The sequence below is a fragment of the Excalfactoria chinensis genome, chromosome 2 (genome assembly GCF_039878825.1).
Source record: "Excalfactoria chinensis isolate bCotChi1 chromosome 2, bCotChi1.hap2, whole genome shotgun sequence".
Lineage (NCBI taxonomy): Eukaryota > Metazoa > Chordata > Aves > Galliformes > Phasianidae > Excalfactoria > Excalfactoria chinensis.
The window spans coordinates 8,185,370-8,207,001 of record NC_092826.1 but is presented as its reverse complement, the minus strand read 5'-3'; the positions used below and the strand labels follow the sequence as shown (position 1 = coordinate 8,207,001).

At 39.4% G+C, this 21,632-nt stretch overlaps 1 long non-coding RNA gene across 2 annotated transcripts; it reads right to left on the bottom strand.

Moving 5' to 3' along the window:
• Positions 1-2,521: 2,521 nt before the first annotated feature.
• Positions 2,522-11,031, bottom strand: LOC140249181 (uncharacterized). 2 transcript variants are annotated; one of them, XR_011902958.1, is made up of 5 exons: positions 10,698-10,973; positions 9,699-9,905; positions 6,051-6,132; positions 5,040-5,268; positions 2,522-4,346 (listed from the first exon to the last, which is right to left on the bottom strand). It is a non-coding gene; the product is annotated as an uncharacterized lncRNA (long non-coding RNA). The 2 variants fall into 2 exon arrangements; XR_011902957.1 differs by lacking the exon at positions 9,699-9,905 and having other exon boundaries at positions 10,698-11,031.
• Positions 11,032-21,632: the final 10,601 nt, after the last annotated feature.

Here is a 21,632-nt window from a genome sequence, read left to right as displayed (position 1 = left end):
CCACAAATAAAACAGCTGGATATCTGCTGAAAGATGAAGCCTTGAGAAATTTATCTGCTCCCTCTATACGTGACACATCCCTTCACTTGCACTGAAATATAACCAGGAGGAGAGCACAATCCTCTGTTATCCCTTCTTAAGCATTTTGTCTTCTGCCTGTTGTGTTTCCATGACCTGGACATAGACCTGTTTGCCAAGAAATCTCTTTTACCATGCTGACATAGTCCAAAACCAGATTATGGTGATAAGTCCTCTGCACTAACTTCTACAATTGCCTGGCAATAAAGTGTGCTACAGTTACATTCCCTCTACTCATCTCCAGTTGCTTGTTTAGTGAGCAACTGACTGGAGCCTGCTTTCATTGGCTCCTGTGATGTGACAAATGGCAGCAGATATAGCAGTCTGCACCAGGACAGCAACAAACAATGTAAAGTTAATGTGATAGAGCTGGTCATAGAGCACACAGAGCACTTGTTATCTCACAGACTCAAAGATCATCAGACACTATTCCTCTTAGCCAGGCTAACTGGAGAATATGGTAGCATCCAGGCAGTAAGTAGCCAAACACACACAGGGAAAACTGCTGGAAAAAAAACCAAACAACTGCTTTACTAAGAAATCAGAGTGAGTTGGCACTTTGCAGTTTGTGCATTCAAACCAAATAATATAATTGTTTCTGGTTTAATTTGGGAAAGAAAATAAGCCAAGAATCTCATTTTTTCTGCTAAATTTACCTTCATCTGATTACCTTGTCATCCCCATCCACTCCACTGTTTTCTCAGCCTTTCTCAAAACAGCCCTAGCAGAGACTTATTCTTCCCTTCGCTATAGGATACAGAGCACTTTACAGCCTAGATGTTTCTTACTAATTTAACTTAACTAACTTAACACACATTATTAATTTACTATTCCTATGAACAGTAAGTTTAAAATTTTCAAGTTTATACTCAAAAAAACAAAAACAAAAGAAAAACCTTTTCATCACCCATTGCTGAAAAAAATAATTGCTCTTGAGGGTAACGCCACTGAGATGGCTGAGAATTAAGGAAAAGCTGGGGCAGAAAGTTTGAGTTTGCTGAATCAGTAGCACAGCTCAGACTTTGAGTATATCAGATCAGCCTGTAGAGCTAAATACTGTGAGAAGCAGACATTTATTAATTTCTCATAGCAAGTCTATCTGAGAAAGTGAGAATTTATTTTTCAGTATTCTAGAAGAAGAAAAGGTAGCCAAATTAGCTTACTATTAATGTGCACTTATTTAATTGCTGGTCTCTTTACTTGTCTTAAAAGTAGGAGAGTCTAATGACTATAAATAAATAATATGCTAATGGAGAATGAATAAACAGCTTCAGCTTCCACTTGCTTGAATATAGAAAGAGGTATCAAATCAAACTTTATGGGCTGTTGTTACTCCACTCTGTTCAGGACAACACTTTAATGACATTTTCATATGCACCTGTATCAGTAGCACGAAGAGTCTGGGAGAGAAATTTGCTTCCAGATAAGATTTCATGTAAAGTGCAGTGGCATTTCTGAGAGGGATAAGTCAGTTCACATCCTATATCACCCTGTCTTTGCTGTCAGGAGAGAGAGGTACGCTGCTTTTGACAAGGGCTATGCTGCAGTTACATGGAAGTTACAGATGAGACATTTCAACATGTCTCCTCATCTGTTCTTCTTGTTTTCAGCAAGTTACATGGCCTGACACTCTGAAGTTCAGCTGCCTTGCTGAATACTGAATTCCCTGGATAAACAGTAGTTTACCATGTAAACTTTAAAAATACAACAACAACAAAAAGTAAATCTAGAAAAATACAATTGCTCAGGGGATTTCACTGATCTTAGTTCCAACCAAAATCATTCCATGATTCTATGATTCCATGACTGCAATTTTGTCATGAAGAAAGTAGTGACCTACACAATTTATACTCACCAATGTAAGTCATATTGTAGTTGGCCTATCTCCAGTTAGATCCAAGCATCAGGGATTCATAAGCTTTTGACTGGTGCATTAGTATGTGGCAAACTCAGACAGACATGTAGAATTATTAGCAGCAATTAATATAATTAATTATCTACTATTAGTTGTGCCTGTATTTTGATAGGACTCTTATGGAGAGTGAGATAATTAGACATATTAGCTGAAAGACATCCAGACAGACAGATTATATCTAAAATGATTAAATGATAATAAGACACATTTTTTGCCTTCACAAATAATTCTGTATGTGAGCTTGTAGAAAAAAACAATAAAGTTTACAAGTAATAAATCAGAGCAGTGTTAAAGCTGATGATAATTGCACTACAAATAGAACTTGGAAAAATGTTCTGGCACAGAATTTGTCACTGCTGAGCAGTACAGCTGTGAGGGCTGACTAGTCACAAGCTCAGGGACAGCCTGATTCAAGGAAAAGGTGATACTTGGGTGGAGATGACACAAGATAATACACATGCTTTCATTTCTTAAGATGTCCTTTTGTTTCAAAATTAAATAGGAAACTTGAAAAGACTAATTAAAACCAAGGCAAAATGATGTTTTTTATTTGTAATCACTCTTCACTTTTGGACACAAAAATGGAACAAAAAGTAGTTTTGTTGCAATAGAACACTGGCTGTCAACTCCCAAACCAGATATTTTTCATTTTTTTTTACTTCAAGAAAAATAAATTGATTTTTATATAATCTAAAATGACTTTTCCCCTTACTCTGTTTGCTGGTATTTTTTATTTTGTATGTTCAGTTGAACAACAAAACGCCTTTGCCTTAGGCATGACCCCAATAGAAATTTTTTACTCCAACACAATGTTAGCTGCATTTTACATTCCAATAAGAAACCCTTCAGATACAACAATGATTTCTCTGGCTTATTAAAAATGTCACCACTCTCTGGTGTGCTGCTCTGAAAACTCACATTAAAACCCATCTGTGAAAGACAGGAGGCAAGATAAGAAGTGATTACTAGATAAATACAAGAAAAGGGGGTGCAAAATTACCCTTACAAGAAATGTAGTAACAGTAATGCACTTCTATAAGTAATTATGCAATGATAAAGGTAGTTCAAAACAAATAACATTTTCATTGTCATATTTAAGCCATGAAAGGATGAAGGTTTACCCAGCCCAGTGCTGTCCTAGCTAACATGTCCACACTCTACAGTTCTACAGGGCAAGGCACTGGGTCAGCCCTAAAACCTGTTTAACAACATCCACATGACCACTGGTAACTCTGATGCATAACAGCTGGTGAGAATTACAACATCACAACAGAAAATAATGTTGTAGACATGGGCATGTGTACGTGTTTATGACACAATGTGGGTGAGTGTGTGTGGGCTTTTGAGAACAGTACTGCACAAGGAATAGTATAGGTTTGTAGTATCTTTAGCAAGATGCTACTATCAAAATAACAATATGTATTTCTTATAGTTTGGAAAAATAGAAAATATGTCCATTATCTGTGTAAAGGACCACTGACTTCTCTTTCACAAACCCATTTTGTGCCCAGTATGAGCTGGCACCCATCCTAATGCACCTGGGGTCACCATAAGATCTGTTAGGCTTATTGTGCTGGCACAGAACTCCGCAAGATATTAAAGCACTAATAAAACATATGTGCACAGGTTCATCAAACTTCATCAGATGTTTTAATAAGTTGTTGCATGTCTTCACTTGTTACAGACTGGGGATTTTGCTGATTCTTTCCAACTTCACATCGTGGGACTGAAGCAACAGAGCTGCAGTCAAGAATGAGTGTGAAGAAGAAATCTGTAAAGTCCTTTGCAAGGTGAGGGACATTTTTTCCCCCCAGCACAAAAGAGCTAAATATTTTCAACTTGATAATGAACAATATCAACTGCTGCAGTTTGTACAGAACTGATACCTAAACCTCAGTGGTTTTATCACTGTTTGCCATTGTAAAAGCAAACAAGAAAGTTCTGGCGGTAATGGACCCTGCTCTCACCAAGTTAATAGCTGTCTCTACATGTGATAACATGCCCAGGATAATAATTCTTTTGGTGGTTTACTGTGCGGTACAGATGGTACGTCACTGCACAACTGGGATCATCACACAAAGTATGAGACAGATAGCTGTTCTCATTAGACCAGGTAATTTGGGGACAGATTATCCAGCACAAAATCCTGTTTCCAACAAGGACCAGCAAGTAGATACAAAGGTAGAAGTACAAGAAAATGGTAGACATGCAGAGATTCCTCTCCAGGGTGCTCCACCAGCCTCCAAATCACTCATGACTCAGACATTTTGGAGAGCTGTCTTTGCTTTTACCAACTTCCAGTAGAGATGCACTCTGTGAATTTGGCTGGTCTTTGCAAGTAAACTTTTAGTACCTGTAACATGGAGACAGGGAGTTTTAGTTACACTACAAGTTGATGGACCCTTTTTCCAAGGGGCTTCCCCCACCAACAGCCATGCTGTCACAGTGCAAGCAACTCTTTTCATAGAATCAAACAATTACTAAGGTTGGAAAAGACCACTAAGATCATCTAGTTCAATGCTCAAACCGTGCCCACCATGCCCACTCAATCATGTCCCTCAGTACCATAACTATTCTTTTCTTGAATATTACCAGGGACAGTGACACCATCATCTTCCTGGGCAGCCTGTTTTTCTTGTTCCCTTCCTTTCATGGCCAGCTATTGCCTCTGGTAAACTGAAGCTTCAAAAAGGAAAGTAAATTCCAGAAGACCAATAACCTACCTTTTTGTAAACTAGCATGCCCAGCATTTTCTTATGTCAACATTCAATCCATATCCATCACTAGTTCACCCATATGTCTCTACAGACTATAGAACAATTGATTTTTTGTTTACCAAGGATAATAGTCCTATTTTCTAAAGCAGGCTGCCAAAATCTGTCTGTTCGTTTGTCATTCTCTCAACTCTGGCAAGGAGGAGTCTCCTTGTTTCACCATAACTGAGCAATTTCATCCTTCCTGCACTCCTCTATTGAAAACAGGTGTAGAGATGAAGAGTCATGGCACCAAGACGAACTGGTTCAGCCAAAACTGGGGCCACACTTACTGACTACTGGAATTGGCTGGCTGCTCCATCAGACTCCTGATGCTTGAAGTCAGATCCAGTTATTTTTTCCAGAACAGACATGATCTCTGTCGAAGATGAAATACCAGCAGAAAGTCTGATTTTAGAGATATTTTCCCACCATTTTCTGCTTCCAAATTTGTAGAATGACAATTTTTTTAAGATCAAATTATCTTTTTCTCCCTTTAGGAAAAGGTAAACTGCAAACGTCCTGAAAATGAAAAACAATGCAGTGATTAAAAATAATTATAACAGATGACTCATGTGTCTACATTGGTTTTCACATCAGCAAATAAAATTGGTTAGGATAAATGAAAAAAGAAAAAAAATGTATTGAAGTTTAATTACGAAATGCATCTTCCACATGCTCATTATGGATCATTTTTCAAATGAAGTCCTTTTCATCCAAGATCGCCCAGCTATATTTTGCATTTGCAATGTTTTCTAATTAAAAAGTGAAAGAGTGAAAATGGACTGAATGCTTAAAATGACACCTTTCCAAAATGAAGTGGGAATAAAAAATGCAAACATTTAGAGAGGTCTTCTAAGCTATGCATTCACTCACAAGAAAAACACAGTGAAAGAGGAATTACTGTGCGATTGAAGACTTTGCTAGATTTTATTTATTTGCTGTTTCTCCTTTTGAATCCTTTGCTAAAGCTCCCATAATTCATCAGAATTTTAACTTAGGGACTCTTTTTCCTATAGGATCACAAACTTTGCCAGGGTGGACCAAAATGGCCCACTAATATGTCAAGCTATTCCCTATGTTCTTCCACTAACAGTGGCCAATGACAACAATCTGCCAAGAATATTGATGGGTGGGGATAAATCAAATTTTAGCTAGCATGCTGCAGTATTATCTATTTTCTTTTTCATATAAATTTTCTCCCAGTCTCAAATAAATGGGAACTGCAGAAAGTAAAGATTTGTTCCCTTCAAACAGAAATCTTTTCTTTTACAATCTTTCCTGAATATTCTTTCTTTTCTTACCTACTGTTCTGTTTTCCACTGAAATAAATACTGTGTTCCAGTCAGCTCAGAGAGAAGTATTCCTCCCATTCTTAACAAGTTTCTGAGAAGAAAGTCAAAGAACAAGTGAGAAGTGCAAACATAACAATGTAAAATGCTTAGCTTAGGATCACATCAGTAACAGATTCAAGAATATTTTCTAAGGACCAAATCTTGAACTACCTGTGTGGGGGAACCACTTGAGCTGGTGTGATATCTAAGAGTAGCTGCTTTATCTCAACTAAACAAAGCAGCATGTTAGTTAGAATCATCAAATCACAGAATCATAGGATGGCTTGAGTTGGAAGGGACCCAAGGATCATCAAGTTCCAATTTCCCTGCCAGGGAAGGGCCACCAATCTGTGTATCTGCTACTATAGCCACTTGCCCAGGACCCCATCCAAACTGGTCTTGAGCACCTCCAAAGACAGAGCACACACATTCTCTCTGGGCAGCCAGTTACAAGTTTGGTATAGTTAGTATTGACCCAAAAGAATGATTTAGGGTGGTGATCGAGGAGTAACTCTGAAATGGACAAATGGAAACACCGTTTCTTATGGGACAACACTAACCAGGAAAATACAAACTCACAGTTTCATGGAGCTTCCAGGTTTACTCCTCTGCTGGGCACAGATTACTGAACAGGGCTGACATTGCTGTTGCCATCAGCCACATGAATATAGCTCAGCACTTACAGCATTCCCCCATCACCTTCCTGATCTGAAGTGCCCCCTTAATGAGAAAGATTCATGGCCACATTTCCCACTTATTTAATTATCAGTATATATCAAGTGTATAACAACACTGACATGCTTCAGTTGAAGCTGAGTCACTGTGGATAGACTACAAGAGGTGAATTACTTGACTGAGTGGGTGTTAGGGCCATGTACCTGCTCTGTGGATTATTCATGCTCTTCACTTTGGATAGATAATGGCTGTCTCCCTGTCAGCACTATTCTACAGCTTCCCTATCAAACCACTTGCTCAGGGTCTGAACCCCGCAATACTTCATGTAAGAAACTTTCCAGTAAAACCAGTCCAGCATTCAGAGAAAAGCTTTTCCTTGGAAGCTGATGAGTATCATGTAACTTCTGTGATGCATGCAATGAACACCATACCTCTGCATGGGAAGATCTGCTCTGTAGGCTGCAGGGGAACGGCCTGTTCCACCATGGGCTTCTCCTGAGCCATAAGGAACACATTCAAGCTTTTATGATCCATCCTTCCCCTCTCTATTATACCTTAATATTTCTAGCACAATTATCAATGAGAACAACCTAGAAAGCAGTTTTTCTCCTGGTTTCTGGTCTGTTTCTAATTGTAACTAGAAAAGACAGCTCTAAAAGAGAGAATTATAGAATTATTCTTGGCAAACAGCCTTTGCTCAGCACCCCTAGCACCTCTGATGCTTCCAGATGTGACAGAAAAAAATTAGTCCTGAAAAGTGAGAAGATGAAGCCAGTCTCAGACTTGGTAGTTGAGCAGAACTTGCAGGGTCAAAACCAATGGACCTCAGGAGATGAGGCTTGGAGATTTATAGTCAGGACAGTTGCTTGTTCTTGGCATTGGGCCATTATTATCTTAGACGCAGCCAAAGAAGATGAACTCATGGCATACAAATCTCGCACTGCAAAGCACTTCTACAGCTCAGCTGTACTGTTTATATTAGTAGTGATTTTCCTTTTTCTTCCAGAACCCTTCCATTCTATTCTTCTGTCTCACGTCACCTGGAGTTTGTACTCCTCCTCTCCTCCCAGCACATCCTATCATTTAGTGTCCTCTTTACTATTAACAGCCTCTCTGCTCATGTTTGCAAAGCATTCAGTTTGGTAGAAGATGAATTTATTTACTCTGCACAGTTTCTAAAAGTCTGTGGGAGGAAAAACAAGATACATCAGTTATTGATTCTCATTTCTGAACTTTTTTGAGGCTCTATAAATACCACCTCTCATAAATGGTTTGAAAAACATAATCAGATTATTAAAATGGACTATATTAATGGACTTAATAAAAAAGTCCAGATTGAGAATTCTGCAAAATTTCAACCCATTTCTGCTAACAATGCAAAGGATCAGTGCAAAGGAACAGCTTCAGAAAGGGGTTTTCCCATCAGCTGCTGACTTGGCTTAACAGGAGAATCTTTTTCAATGCCTGATCCGTTCCTTTCTCCCTTCCCTGAATTGCCTAGTTCAGTTTTCAAGTTACAACATGAGCTAACCAAAAAAATGCTTTCTTTGCCTAGTTCATGACTTCAAGAGGTAGGGCCCACATAGAGGGTTCTTGATCACACATCTTTAAACACATAGGTACATATAGCCTTTTGTACAAAGGCTCATAAAAAGTATACACGTGGTTAATTTTTGTCTTAACTGGACTCAGTGCTATGAAGATTAACTCATACTTTAGGATTTAGAAATCATCATTTCTTTGTATGTTTTTATTTGAATTACTGGTACATGAATCCAAAATAGTCCCATTTGTCAGAGCTCCAGAACACCATTATCAGAACATTGGCTGAGCAAGTAAAATACAGAGCTTCCCAGAGAAAAACAAAGATTAGTGTTTTCATCAGAGTCATTCTTCTCCCTAATTACATAGCATTCTTGTCTCCTAAGGTGCCTAAGATTCTCTGGTACCCAACTTCTCATGTTCACTTTGCTTAAAATCATATACCTTCAAATCTCTGCCATGTGGACAGTCCAACAGCTGTGCATAGCTGCCACTGGTTCAAAGCAATGCAGTGTGATCAGTCTTTTAAAAGTTTTTATATGGGGGTCAGGACTATGTTAGAAGATGGTAGCTGATTAGTAATAAAAGTGTACCGTTGTTCCTCCAGAAGATGGAACTCTAGACTGCCTACTTACCCATTGCAAGTAAATGATGTCATTGAAGATGATTTAAGGTACTGAGTATAACTTTCCTGGACCTTAAAATTGACATTCAGGATTTTTTATAGTCTAAGTAAAGAAAATCTTGATTAAGATCAAAAATTTCTGCCACCATCCCAAGGGCACACAAACACCTATGAACAGACTACCAATAAATAATTCCAGTCAGTTTTGTAATAAGTACAACTGTAATTAATAGCCATTTTTATTCCAGATCATAGCTGTTCACTGAGGAGCACTGATCTGAGATTCTTTGCTAATCAGTGTTTCTTGTATATGCCTATATGTGAGCCTCACAAATTCAGTTTCAATTCACCAATTAAAATAACAGCTGTTAAACTTGGATTTATTTTTGTAAGAAATCTGATCCAAGAAAATAAAGATTTTACTGCCTGTTACTAAGGCCATAAAGGCACCATCCATATACCACAGTTCATATTGACTTTTGATGGCTGTGCCTCTTTTTGATGGCTCAATAAAACAACATATTTGCAATACAGGTCCTTAAAGGGATTGGAGGTGTAATACAGATAAAACGTTAGTTTGTTTAAAAAACTGATAGTATATTCATGTAGATTTTTCAAAACTGATATCTGTTTTGCTGAGCAGAAAGATGCAATGTCTTGTTGAGTTTTCACTATAGTCTGCCTGATTAGGAGCACAGAGGAGACCTTTAAACAACAGAAAGAAGCCAAGCATCCACAGGCCTTGGCATTCATGGGGTCTTCAAGCACCCTGATACCTGATGAAATGACAGTACAGCAGGGCACAAGCAGTCCAGAAGGTTTCTGATTTGCATTGATGGCAACATCCCAACACAGATGATGAAAGAGCTGTTGTGGAGAGATGGTTTGCTGGACCCGACATTCACAAGGAAGGTAGAACTAGTTAGGAACAGGAGGGCTGATGGCTGCAGCAACTATGAGATACTGGAGTTCAGAATTACAAGCTAAGGGAATAAGACAAAAAGAATAAATAAATCCACATGCCCAGCAATCGGGAGAGAAGATTTTAGGCATTTCAGAGACCTGCTAGGAAGATTTCCATGGCCTTGAAGAAAAGAGTAGTAAAACACAATGAAAAATCATATAAAAGCTGGAAGCAGAGCCATGTGACTCATAAACACATTGTCTGAAAGTTTATAATTGGGGTTAGAAAAGTCAGAGTCTATCTGTTTTTGAAACTGGTAAGAGAAAGCAGAAAAAGGAGGACTAGGGAAAGGATAGGAGAACTCTTGAGTGAGCTAGAGGCCTTGATGCTGAAGGATACAAAAATGCTGAGGTACTCCACATCTTCTTCAACTCTACCTCTACTGGTAAGGCTGTCCTTCATGAATACCTGGGTCCTGTCACTAGAGGGAAGGTCTGGGGCAAGGAAAAATTACTCCCAATGGGGGAAGGTCAAGATATGGCACTTTTAAACAAACTAGACATACATGAGTCCATACAGCCTGTGGGATGTACCCACAAGAATTGACAGAGTTAGCTGATGTCATTGCGAGACCATCCTTGATTATCTTGGAATGGTCATGGTGATCAGGAGAGTTTCATGAATAAGCCAGTGTCACTCCTATCTTTAAGAAGGAAAAGAACAAAGATCAAAGGAGTCACAAGCTGGCCAGATTTCTGCCCCCTCCCTCTTCATCCCCCCCCCCCCCCCCCCCCCCACCACCAGTTCCTGGGAAGGTAATGAAAGAAATTTTCTCAGATACAAATTCTAAACATAAAGACAAGTTACTTACAGTAGTTGACTTGAATCTATGAAGAAGAAATCATGCTTGACCAACTTGATAACTTCCTGTGATGAGATGATTGATGACTGGCTCAGTGGATGAAGGAACTGCAGCAAATATTGTCTATCATGACTTTAATAATAGTTTTTACACTGTCCCTTGTAACATCCTCATAGACAAATGGAAGAGGTACAGGCTAGATAAATGGAGATGCCATCTGAACATCAGGAAGCTGTAACTGTAATCTTTTTCTAATGAAAGAAGACTTGCTGCTTGGCAATGATGCCAAACCAGCTGACCTAGTAGCAGCTTTCTTTCTGTAACACTCAGTGACTGTGAGTGTGCAGTTCTGAATCAGCTGCCAAAAAACTGGTGTTGAGGATGATTCACAGTCACAATTCAGGCTATTAGGAAGAAAGTAAAGACTCTGTATTTTCATAGAATCATAAAACCATTAAAGTAAATAAAAAAATAAAATAAAATAATAAAATAAAATAAAATAAAATAAAATAAAATAAAATAAAATAAAATAAAATAAAATAAAATAAAATAAAATAAAATAAAATAAAATAAAATAAAAATCTTAAAGACCATCCAGTCCAACCATCTACCTACCACCAATATTGTCCAGTAAGCCATGCTACTTAGTACCACATCTACATGTTTCTTCAACACTTCCAGCGACAGTGACACAGCCACCACCCTGGGCAGCCTGTTCCAGCATTTCTTTTAGTGAAGAAATTTTTCCTAATATTCCACCTGAACCCCTGTAGGTGCAACATGAAGCCACTCCCTCCTGACCTCTCACTAGTTACCTGGGAGAAGAGGCTGATTCCCACCTCACCATAACCTCTTTAAAAGTTTGTAGAATTCCTCTTTGGGTGTTGTAGAGAGCAATAATGTTTCCCCTGAACCTCTTCTTCAATCAGTCCCAGTTTCCTCTGCTCCTACCCATAACTTGTGTTTCAGATATCTCAGCAGCTTTGTTCCCCTTCTCTGGACACACTCCAGGTATTCAATGTCTTTCTTGTAGTGAGAGGCCCAAATACATCAGTCAAGATGTGGCATCACCAGAGCTGAGTTCAGGGGATGATCACCTCCCTGCTCCTAATGGCTATGCTATTTCTGATACAAGCCAGAATGCCACTGGCTTTCTTGGTCACCTGGGCTCATGTTCAGCTGAGTGTTGATCAGCACCCCAAGATCCTTGTCCAACACACAGCGCTTTAGCCATTCTGCCCCAGGCCTGTAGCTTTAGGTTTTTTATGAGCAATGCACAGCTTTAGATTGTTGTGACCAAACACTCAGCACTTGGTCATGTGAACCTCATCCCATTGGCTTCAGCCCAGAAATCCAGCCTATCCAGATTCCGCTGTAGGGCCTTGCTACCCCAGGCTGATGGACACTTCCTCCTAACTTGGTGTCATCTGAAAACATATTGAGGGAGCTCTCAATCCCTTCATTCAGATCATCAGTAAATATATTAAACAAGACAGGTCCCAGTACTGATAAGGAGTCTTTGAATTGTTTTTAGCTATCGTGGAGATGTCCTACAGCAAAGAGTTTACCCCATATTTTCAATCATTGCGTTTCCCCTAAAAAAAATTAGTTGCATTTTTTACCTGTTGGTATTTGATGAGGAAATGACTCTAGCATGCTGTGCTATGTTGCTTCTCACAGAACCACAGAATCACAGAATGGCCTGGGCTGGAAGGCACCTCAATGATCATAAATCTCCAACCCTGCTGCCACAGGCAGGGCCACCAAGCTCCCCATTTTATACTAGACCAGGCTGCCCAGGGCCCCATCCAACCTGGCCTTGAACACTTTGGACACGGAACATCCACATCTCTGGGCAGCCTGTTCCAGTACTTTTCCACTCTCATAGTAAAGAACTTCACCCTGACATCCAACCTAAATTCTTTTTGTAAATGTCATCCTGAGACCTTTCTATGTTAATGCCTATTTTACTGCTAACAGGAACTGAAATAGGATTTTATCTCATAGTGTTTTAAATAAAGATCATTTTCTTCTACCTGGCTTTTCTAGGTAGAAGCTGACGGTTGAATAAAATTGCAGTCATGTTACCTTTTGGTCATTTTAATGTATCTCATTTATTTACTCATTTCAAATGCTCAGCAATATGAGTAGTATTCTGATGATGTAACTATCATATATTAATCTTATTCACGTTCTTAATATGTGCTAATAGTTTAATATTCATGCATTTTCATATATATTGATGTATGCTGATACTTGGTTTCAGATAAACTTAGATTAATAAAAATGGGTCTTAAAAAAGTACTAGTATTTCTGAAAAAGAAGTCATAGGCTTCTCTTTATATCGTTATTATTAAAAAAATTCATCCTCATTTGAGTAGGAAGAAAGGAATATTAAAATTTTATGACCTGACTCTCTAAAGAGAACTTACATAATCTGAGTACTTAAAAACTTCAAATGTGTGTACCTTTGCTCAATTGTTTTATGTTTTTCAGGGTGTAGACGGCACTCATCATCCCTGTGTATCACTGTAAGCCTCTCCATAAGCTATAATTGAGTGATACTCTTATAAAATCTATAATTTACTTTCAGAAAAAAAAAAAAATAAATAAATCACAAGCAATAGAAAAAAACAAAAGGAAACAAAACAAAAATGATACATTTGCAGGCTGAACATGGAGACAATTATCATCATCTAGATCAGGCTGGTCATTTGTGAATGGGAAAATTCTCTTTGAACTTCAGAATATGTGGTTCAGGTAACTTACTTTAGTATCTAAAACAGTATCAGCACTATTTACATATACTACATGTAAATATGTATATATGTAGGTACATATATTTGTAAACCAACATGATGTTGTTAAGTTTCATTAATGCTATTTTATGTGTAAACCTCTGAAGTTATTGTTCAAAGAAGGATATATGCTTCAAAATGTTAAGGGTATCCATCACATGGTCTGATGCGATACGACATCTAAAACTGGATCTCTCTTTCTATAGTGTTCTCATTTACCCATTGCATTTGTAAAACCCTCACTCCTTATCTAAAACACCAAAATGTTAAAATTTCAGAATAATTAGAGCCATTGCCATCTATTCAGATGGTATCATCTATTCTCCTGGCTGGAGCTAAGCTGAGGTTGTTGCAGACTCCTATCTGCCTTCTCAGCTTCAATGGATATGACATGGGAGATGTCCCACATGAGTGGCTATTTTAAGGAGTTATTAGAAGAATCCCTAACTAACCCTTCAAAAGCCTTGCTTCCAATGGAAAAGCAATGAGATCTAACAGAAAGCAAAAAATTTCACTTCTCAGCTCAAGGAGGTATTGTATCAGTCCAGGTTTCCCTTCCTACCTCTGCCCGTCTTTTTAGAACAAGCTGTTAACTATGGGTGGGTTACAGGTGCTGAATTCACCAACACACTGACAGTCACCCAACAGCCACCTGGTAAAAGCCTGCCTGGAATATAAGCAGTTTTTAAACCTTTGCAGCTCTTGAGATGTAAATAAAGTTTAAAAAATGAATCAGAATTTTGAACCCCCCTCACCACCCCTGTAGAAGTAATGATGAGTGCACCAGGGAGGCTTTTCCTTTATTATTCCTGAAGGTTGGCCTAGTTTGGTCATGATTTGATGTTATATGGTTAGTATCATTCACATATAGATATAATTCAATAAAAAAACATGACTTCTAAATGAGCAAGGTTACCTTTCTTTCCTTGGTGGGTATGGCCATTGTCTCTCCAGGGGACATCATCACCATCTGCTCAGCACAGCCAGGTTTCTCTCTCACAGAAGTCTATTACTCATTCATACACAAACACAACATTAAGGTTGCCAGCCCCTACATGTAAAATGCTGGGGAAAAAATAAGACAAAAACAAAAAAACTAAGGGAGGCTGCTCCATGCAACCGTAAATCAATCCCCATCCTGCTGGTACATGCCTTATAATAGACTCTACTGTAGGGATCACCTCTCGGTGAGACCCTAGTCTAGTAGACATAGTGCACTGGTGTGATTTATGGTTCTGCATGGAAGAAACATGCTACCATGGGAGAGTAGGGATGTGAGTGCAGGCTGGTAGACAAGAGAATGTTGGTGAGGAAGCTGAAAAATGCCCTAGAGAAGTGTTTTGTATTTGATTTCTGTGTCTTTACAGTGCTTACACGGGGATGAGTATTGCTCTTAGACTGTGCTCTGGGAGCTGGTGGATGATTAGCAGCTTACCTGAAAACTTAGAGCTGCATTTTGTGTCAGTGTTCAGAGGGAGATGCAAAGGCACAAACTCTGAAAACACATGATCTTGAAGGTCCCTGCAAACCAAACCTTTTTCTAATTCTGCGATTCCATAAATCCATATTATTACATTATAAATATGTAATATAATGGGTAGAGACACCTTCAACAACATTAGGTTTCTCAGGGCCCCATACAACCTGGCTTGGATGCCTCCAGGAATAGGGTGTTCACAGCTTCTCTGTTCCAGTGCCTCACTACCCACTGAGTAAAGATTTTCCTCCTAACATTTAATACAAATTGTTCCTCTTATAGTTTAAAATCATCACCCGTTATCTTAACAACCCATGTAAAAAGTCACTATCCTCCTTTAGATGCTCCCTTTAAGTTCTGGAAGGCTGCTGTGAGGTGTCCTCAAAACCTTTTTTTCTCTATACCAAATGAGCTCAGCTCCCTCAGCCTTTCTTCACAGGAAAGGTGCTGCAGCTCTCAGATCTTTGTAGCCCTCCTCTGGACCCATTCTAGGAGCTCCACCTTTATTCTGTTCTGGGGACCCCAGGTCTGGATGCAGTACTCCAGAAGGGTCCTCACAAGTGCTATATATTCTATAGAATTATAGAATCACAGAATGTCTTGGATTGGTAGGAACCTCAAAGATTATCTAGTTCCATATCCCTACCTGCAGTATGGTTTCTGACCATGAAACCAGGCACTAGATCAGACCGTTCATAACTTCATCTAACCTGGCCCTGAATACCTCCAGGGATGCAGCATCCAGAACATTTATGGAGTCCCAGGTCAGGATTCCATGGAGACTCTTACACTGACTCTTTGCAGCTGTGTGGGATGATCTGGTAAGAAAGCCAGTTTTGCATAGCAGCTGCAGAGAGAATCTTCAGTCTTGGAAACACAATTACCTGGCATGTCAAAAATAAGATTTTCCTTGGAATTCTTGTTCACAGGAAATAATGAATTTTCCCATTTACTTTGTCCTTATTCAGACTGAATGTATTTCTTAAGTAAAATTTTCTCAAACCTGGGAACGCTTTTTGTTTATCAGCTCTTCTGGACAGCAGCAGGGGGGGAAAGCTTTAAAAGATCATTCTCTCCTTTTGCAGCAGCACAGCTGGCACCCAATGCAATCTCTTCACTTTCATTCTGCCTCATGAAAAAGATTGTCATGAGGGTTCAAAACACCAGCAGAAGACTGCAACAATTTCAGCACCCTTAATCCTTCTGAAAGAATAGAGAAATCTTGGGGGGGGGGGGCAAGGGCATGGGAGATGTATGCACATAGATTGTGCATCACAGAAGCCATAAGGCTGGAAGCAGGGAGGAAGCAAATGTATCACCACTGGAAACAGACTTTGGGCAGTGAGAAGCAGCAAGGTAAAGGCAAGACAGAATGTGTATGTCTTCCAGCCATTACAGGGGCAAAGGTGTCAAACTGATTAGACATAAAGTACAAATGACATCTTTGGTTTTCTCCTCCCTAAAATCAGATCCATGAATGTCATCCAGGTTGACATACAATTTGCTTACCATTCTCATTTCCAGCCATACAGGACATTTTACTGCACAGTGCTGGGAGTTTGTAGCTGTCAGAGCTGGAAAACTATGAATCCATTAATATCTCAGTTTTGCCTATGGCTATTAATTTTCATCATCTAGAAAGTAAGTGCCTTGTTACTTTATCAAACTTTTATGGCTCCAGACTGCTGATATATATATAAAGTACATCCAAGTGATGAGACAGATATCATGCACAGAAATGCAAGTATAATCTACTAAGCCAGTTGGAAGTAAACTTGTTAAAAAATATGAAGCCTGAGATGAACTGGTGTATGTTTATTAGTTAATGTGAAATATGATTAGCAATTACATAGAACGCAGAATATTTTTCTATTTTGTTTTTTAATTAGTATGGTAAAATATTAAATATGAAAGAAATTTTCTTTCTAGACTTATTACAATGGAATTTTCCATTGCTGTGTTGAACGCTGAGAAAGAAAAAGCTAAGCTGCAGTTCTGCAATGATCTACATCTTAAATAATTCAGAAGGGAAGTTCACTGTAGGCCTGCAACTCTGGTTACAGTGGGAGACAGTGACACTAGAATGCCTACTGGTTTAACAGCATACACACAGCCACTTTATTTGTAAGTAGGGACCTGGGAAAGGAGGAAAGAAACAACAGTATAGTACAGGAAAATTTGTAAGTCCTCATCAAGTATCATAAGAAATGCTGAGGTAATAAAGTGATAAACTATCAGAGCTGTAATTCCACCTCAGCCTTTTAATGATCTCACCAATCAATCAGACTTTGTGGCTGTAATTTTTTGTATCATCTGATATAATCTGAAAACTTTATATTGAGTTATGGCTTTGTTTTAAATCCCTCATTATCCATTCTCCTTACATTGAATGTGCACTACCTTGCCGCAACAGCACTCGGCAGCTCTGCCAGAAGTGAGGAGTTTTCTAAAGATTAAGGATCTGGTAGGAGAATTAACTGAGTTTACTTTCTCTGCATGATCTCAGGGAGAGGAGGTAGGATTGTGATTAGGCTGCAAGCCTGGGACAAGCCTGGACAAAGAGATTGTGCAAATCCCTGCTGCACATGAGTTACAGGCAGCCTGCACATCACCTGCTAAACCACAGAGCAGAGAGACTGTGAGATGAAATGCCGCTGGTTTGATGGAAGGAAGAGGTGGTCCAGTTTCCTCCGAACTGGCCTCAAATGGTGCATCCATTGGACTGGATGATCTTTTAGGTCTTTTCCAAACTTGGTGATTCTGTGATTCTATGATTCTATGACCCATTGGGTGATCCATAGATGGAGGGATGGAGAGACACCAGCTAAACCCAGCCTAGCACAGGGCTCCCAAAACCTACAGTAGGGAGCATGCTTTAGCTCCTTAGAGTTGTACTAGATGATCTCCAGAGGTCCCTTCCAACTCCTATGGTTTTGTGATTCTGTGAAATCTCACTGCTGCCTGCGTGCAGAAATGCAGATGTGAACCAGCTCCATGCAGCCTACTCTGAGGTCAGTGGGTGAGTGAGTTGTGGACTCCTCAGGTACCACTGTCTTTTTCCTTAACCTTATTAACTTCTAACACTTTGGCCTAGGACTATTGTTGCCATTCCTTCTTGCCTCAGGGTACCCCTGCTCTAATTTTGGCCACACAGCTGAGCATCAGAATGTTTATGAACATGTTGGGAGCATGCTGGATTACTGACCCAGTGCACTAAATCAAGGAGATACTACATCATAGAGGATTTGCGTGAGACCCCAGAAGTGCAATCAAGCTGGCTGAGATTATATGGGCTGTATCAAAATGACTTCTGTCATGCTTTCCAAAAACAGGAGCTGAAAAGTACAGGGCTTTCTCCTGTTTGCCACGCTGGTATTTGCTGACGGTGCCTCTCCACAACAAACTTCTGCTTCAACAGAAAAGAGCGCGTTACTTTATTCTCCAAAGCATAATGATTAATTAAACTTGTCCAAGTTAAATTCCTCTTTAAGCCTTTCCTCATTTTTAGAGCATATAATTCTGGAACTGTGACATTTTAAAGTTCAGTGACAGTTTTGGGGTAGTCTGCTCTGAAACGTCAAGGTGAATTTTTGGTGAGCAATCCAACGATGCTTTAAAAAACTCTCAACAAGATATTTAAAATCTCAACTGAAAATAAATTCCAAGCTACTGTCCCCTCTGCGGCAACAAAAAGATAAGACATTTGCACAGCATGGCCCAGATGTCAGATGTGGGATCAATGAATACAGACAAAAAAGGCCTAGAAACTGTTGATTACTTTTTATAGAAAAATGTTTGGAGAATGACCATGTACAATAGATATATAATTATTTTTGGTTTAACCCACAGCTGCAGTCCTTCATTTCTTTTTATTCTCAATTGTTAATTTAATTAAATGATAATTGTTTGTTCTTGAAGAGAACTTAGGATTGCTCATAACATTCAGCATCTTGCCCTAGACTTTAAGTCATCATAAATGTACCTACCTGCTCTAAGCAGACAGAGTGACGAGTGATCTACCTGTTTGCCTTTACTGATCAGCTGGGGAATCCTTCTCAGAGAGAGAAGAGTAATGAGGCGTCATTACTAACATTCTAAGTCGTGTTCTAAGTTTGAGGTCAGACTGGATGACTTGACTGTTCTATTTCAGCCTAAATGTCTGTGCATTTGTTCAATTACTTCCATCACATAAATCTACTTTTGGTAAAGAAAAGGAAACCATAGCATTGCATACTCGTGTAGTTTATGTAGATGTATAAAGCCTTAGTTTCCCACTGTGATGGGATCTGAGGGACCCTCATGGGCATGTGAATTGAGGCATCTAAGCTCATAAGATGCAAGCTGAAGCCTTCCCAAAGTTTCTAACTGGGTTTTGGAGCAACCACCCCCTAAACATTGTACGGTTCTCCCCATTTAATTACAGGAACACGTGAAATATTTCCTATTTTCAGTAACCACTGGTGGAAGCAGAAAACAGTGGCTGTCATAAGCAGCCTGGCACTACCCCCAGGGAAGCAAAAGTGCTCCAGGATGTGTACTGGGCAGGGTTAGAGTCTGGGTGGCATTTCTTTCCTACATAAGACATTGCTAGCTGGTTTGGTACTGTTGCAGGGAAAGAGAAATGGCTCTCAGTACTTCTGATTACAGATTCTTATGAAAACACTCATGATGGACAGGGTGTGAAGTCAGCAAGAAACAAGCTTTGCAGCTTCACACAGGGTAGCAGTTATTTACTGGATTTTCTAAACTTCATTTCCTTCCTGACAAAGCCATTATGAAGGAAAGCCACTTAGTGATCTATACAACATATGAATGAACTAAAATGTGTGTTTTACCAGAAAGATCTCATAGCACTTCAATTGAACTGCTTCTAAGGACAAAAAGAGATGCTACGCTCTTTTCTGGACCTGCATAGTCACATCAACCAATGCAAATACACCCTGACAGCCAGACAGCCTTAATCACCATCACAAAAAGCTGTCACTGCCACACATTTATCCCCTGCTGACAAGATGATTCAGGTCCTCTGGTTACCAAATCCATTACACAGCCTGCTTCAGCAAGATAACAAAATGCCACCAGGAACTTCAAGAGGCACTGCCCCAGTTACCCATACGCGGTCACGCACCAGATACTGTTACTCCTCAGAGACTTCAGCCGTGCTGGGGAGAGGACATGGGACAATCAGAGAGAAATCTCGTGGATCCGTGGTGAAACACAGGTTATCCTAAATAACAAACAAAGTCAGGTGTAATTGTATGAGGGCTGCTTCAAAAGTAATGTTTCCTATTCTTTATTATGTTGGCCCACAGCATCAGAGACATGTCGTGGTATAACAGCAGGGTTGAATCTTCCCATCAGTATTCCACTACATGTTGTTGCTCTATGACAGATGGCAGCAAAGGGGCAGTCTGACAGAATGGGGTCTGACACGGAAGTGCCAATGAAGCAAAGGTGTGCCACTGAATTCCTCCATGAGGAAAAAATGGCAACTATAGACATACATCAGTCCTTCCTGAACATTTATGGAGACCAAACAGTGGATGTGAACACAGCAAGGAGGTGGGTAGTGCATCTCAGCTGTGTAAACAGTGCCAGTGGGTCACCTCCACTTGTGCATATTTGTCTGAGCATGATATGCAGGCTCTTGTTCATTACTGGTGAAATGTGGGCCCAGTGGTGGTGACTGTGCTGAAAAACAGTGTTCTGTAGCTGAGAATTTGCATTTTCAAATAGTGCTATTACGGTCTTTGCATTTGTTATATTTTCCATGGAAATAAATAGAAAGCACTACTTTTGGAGCAACCTTTGTATATTTAAAGCACCCAGTGTATCTGTTTAATTATTTCTGAATATAAATGAAAGAGTTTAAGTGGCTCTTCACATAAATATTTGGGCAACTGCTTCTTTTCATATTTGATTATGTAATTGACTGGTAAAAACTGACTACAAAAATTATTGCAAGGCTGAAAGCATTCAGCTGCACCCCTGATATGTTTTTTCAATAGTGTAAGTGCTCATCAAAGCTGCAAAAGCATGAATGGATCCTCACAGACTGATATTTTGCACCCATTAGATAGCATGCAAAGCAAAGTTCCATGACTAGCAGCAGAAACAGTCAGAAAATTATGTCAGATAACTGTATTTTTTGATGACAGCATCTTTCTTTTTGGGATTCCTGGCGATCATGGAGTGGTGTGTCGATGTAGATTATATGAGCGTAACCTGGGCTATACAATTAGCCTAGATGTATCTCACCTCACCTTAATCTTCTGCAAGTTGAGCAAGACTTTCTTATTTAGGCTTTCACTACAGGTGATGAGAAGACCATGTGAAGATAAATCATTTTTTCTGGTTTATGATGGGTTATCCTCAGTGCACTTTGGACCCCAAACTGCAACTTTCCCCCAGTCAAATCACTAATTTACCCTTACACTGAATGACATAAATTGACTTTGTTCATCACTCTCAATATAAGTTGAGAAGATAAATGCAAATTTATGAATGGCCACAGTTGGTACGTAACTTATTTCAGTGCCTTCTCTGACAGAGTTCTATAGGAAAAAGATATCTAAGGATAAGGATCACAGTGGAATTTCAGAAACATCAAGATGCTCCAGAGGGAACATTGGACATCTGAATATGCAACACAGCCATTGGCATCTTTGA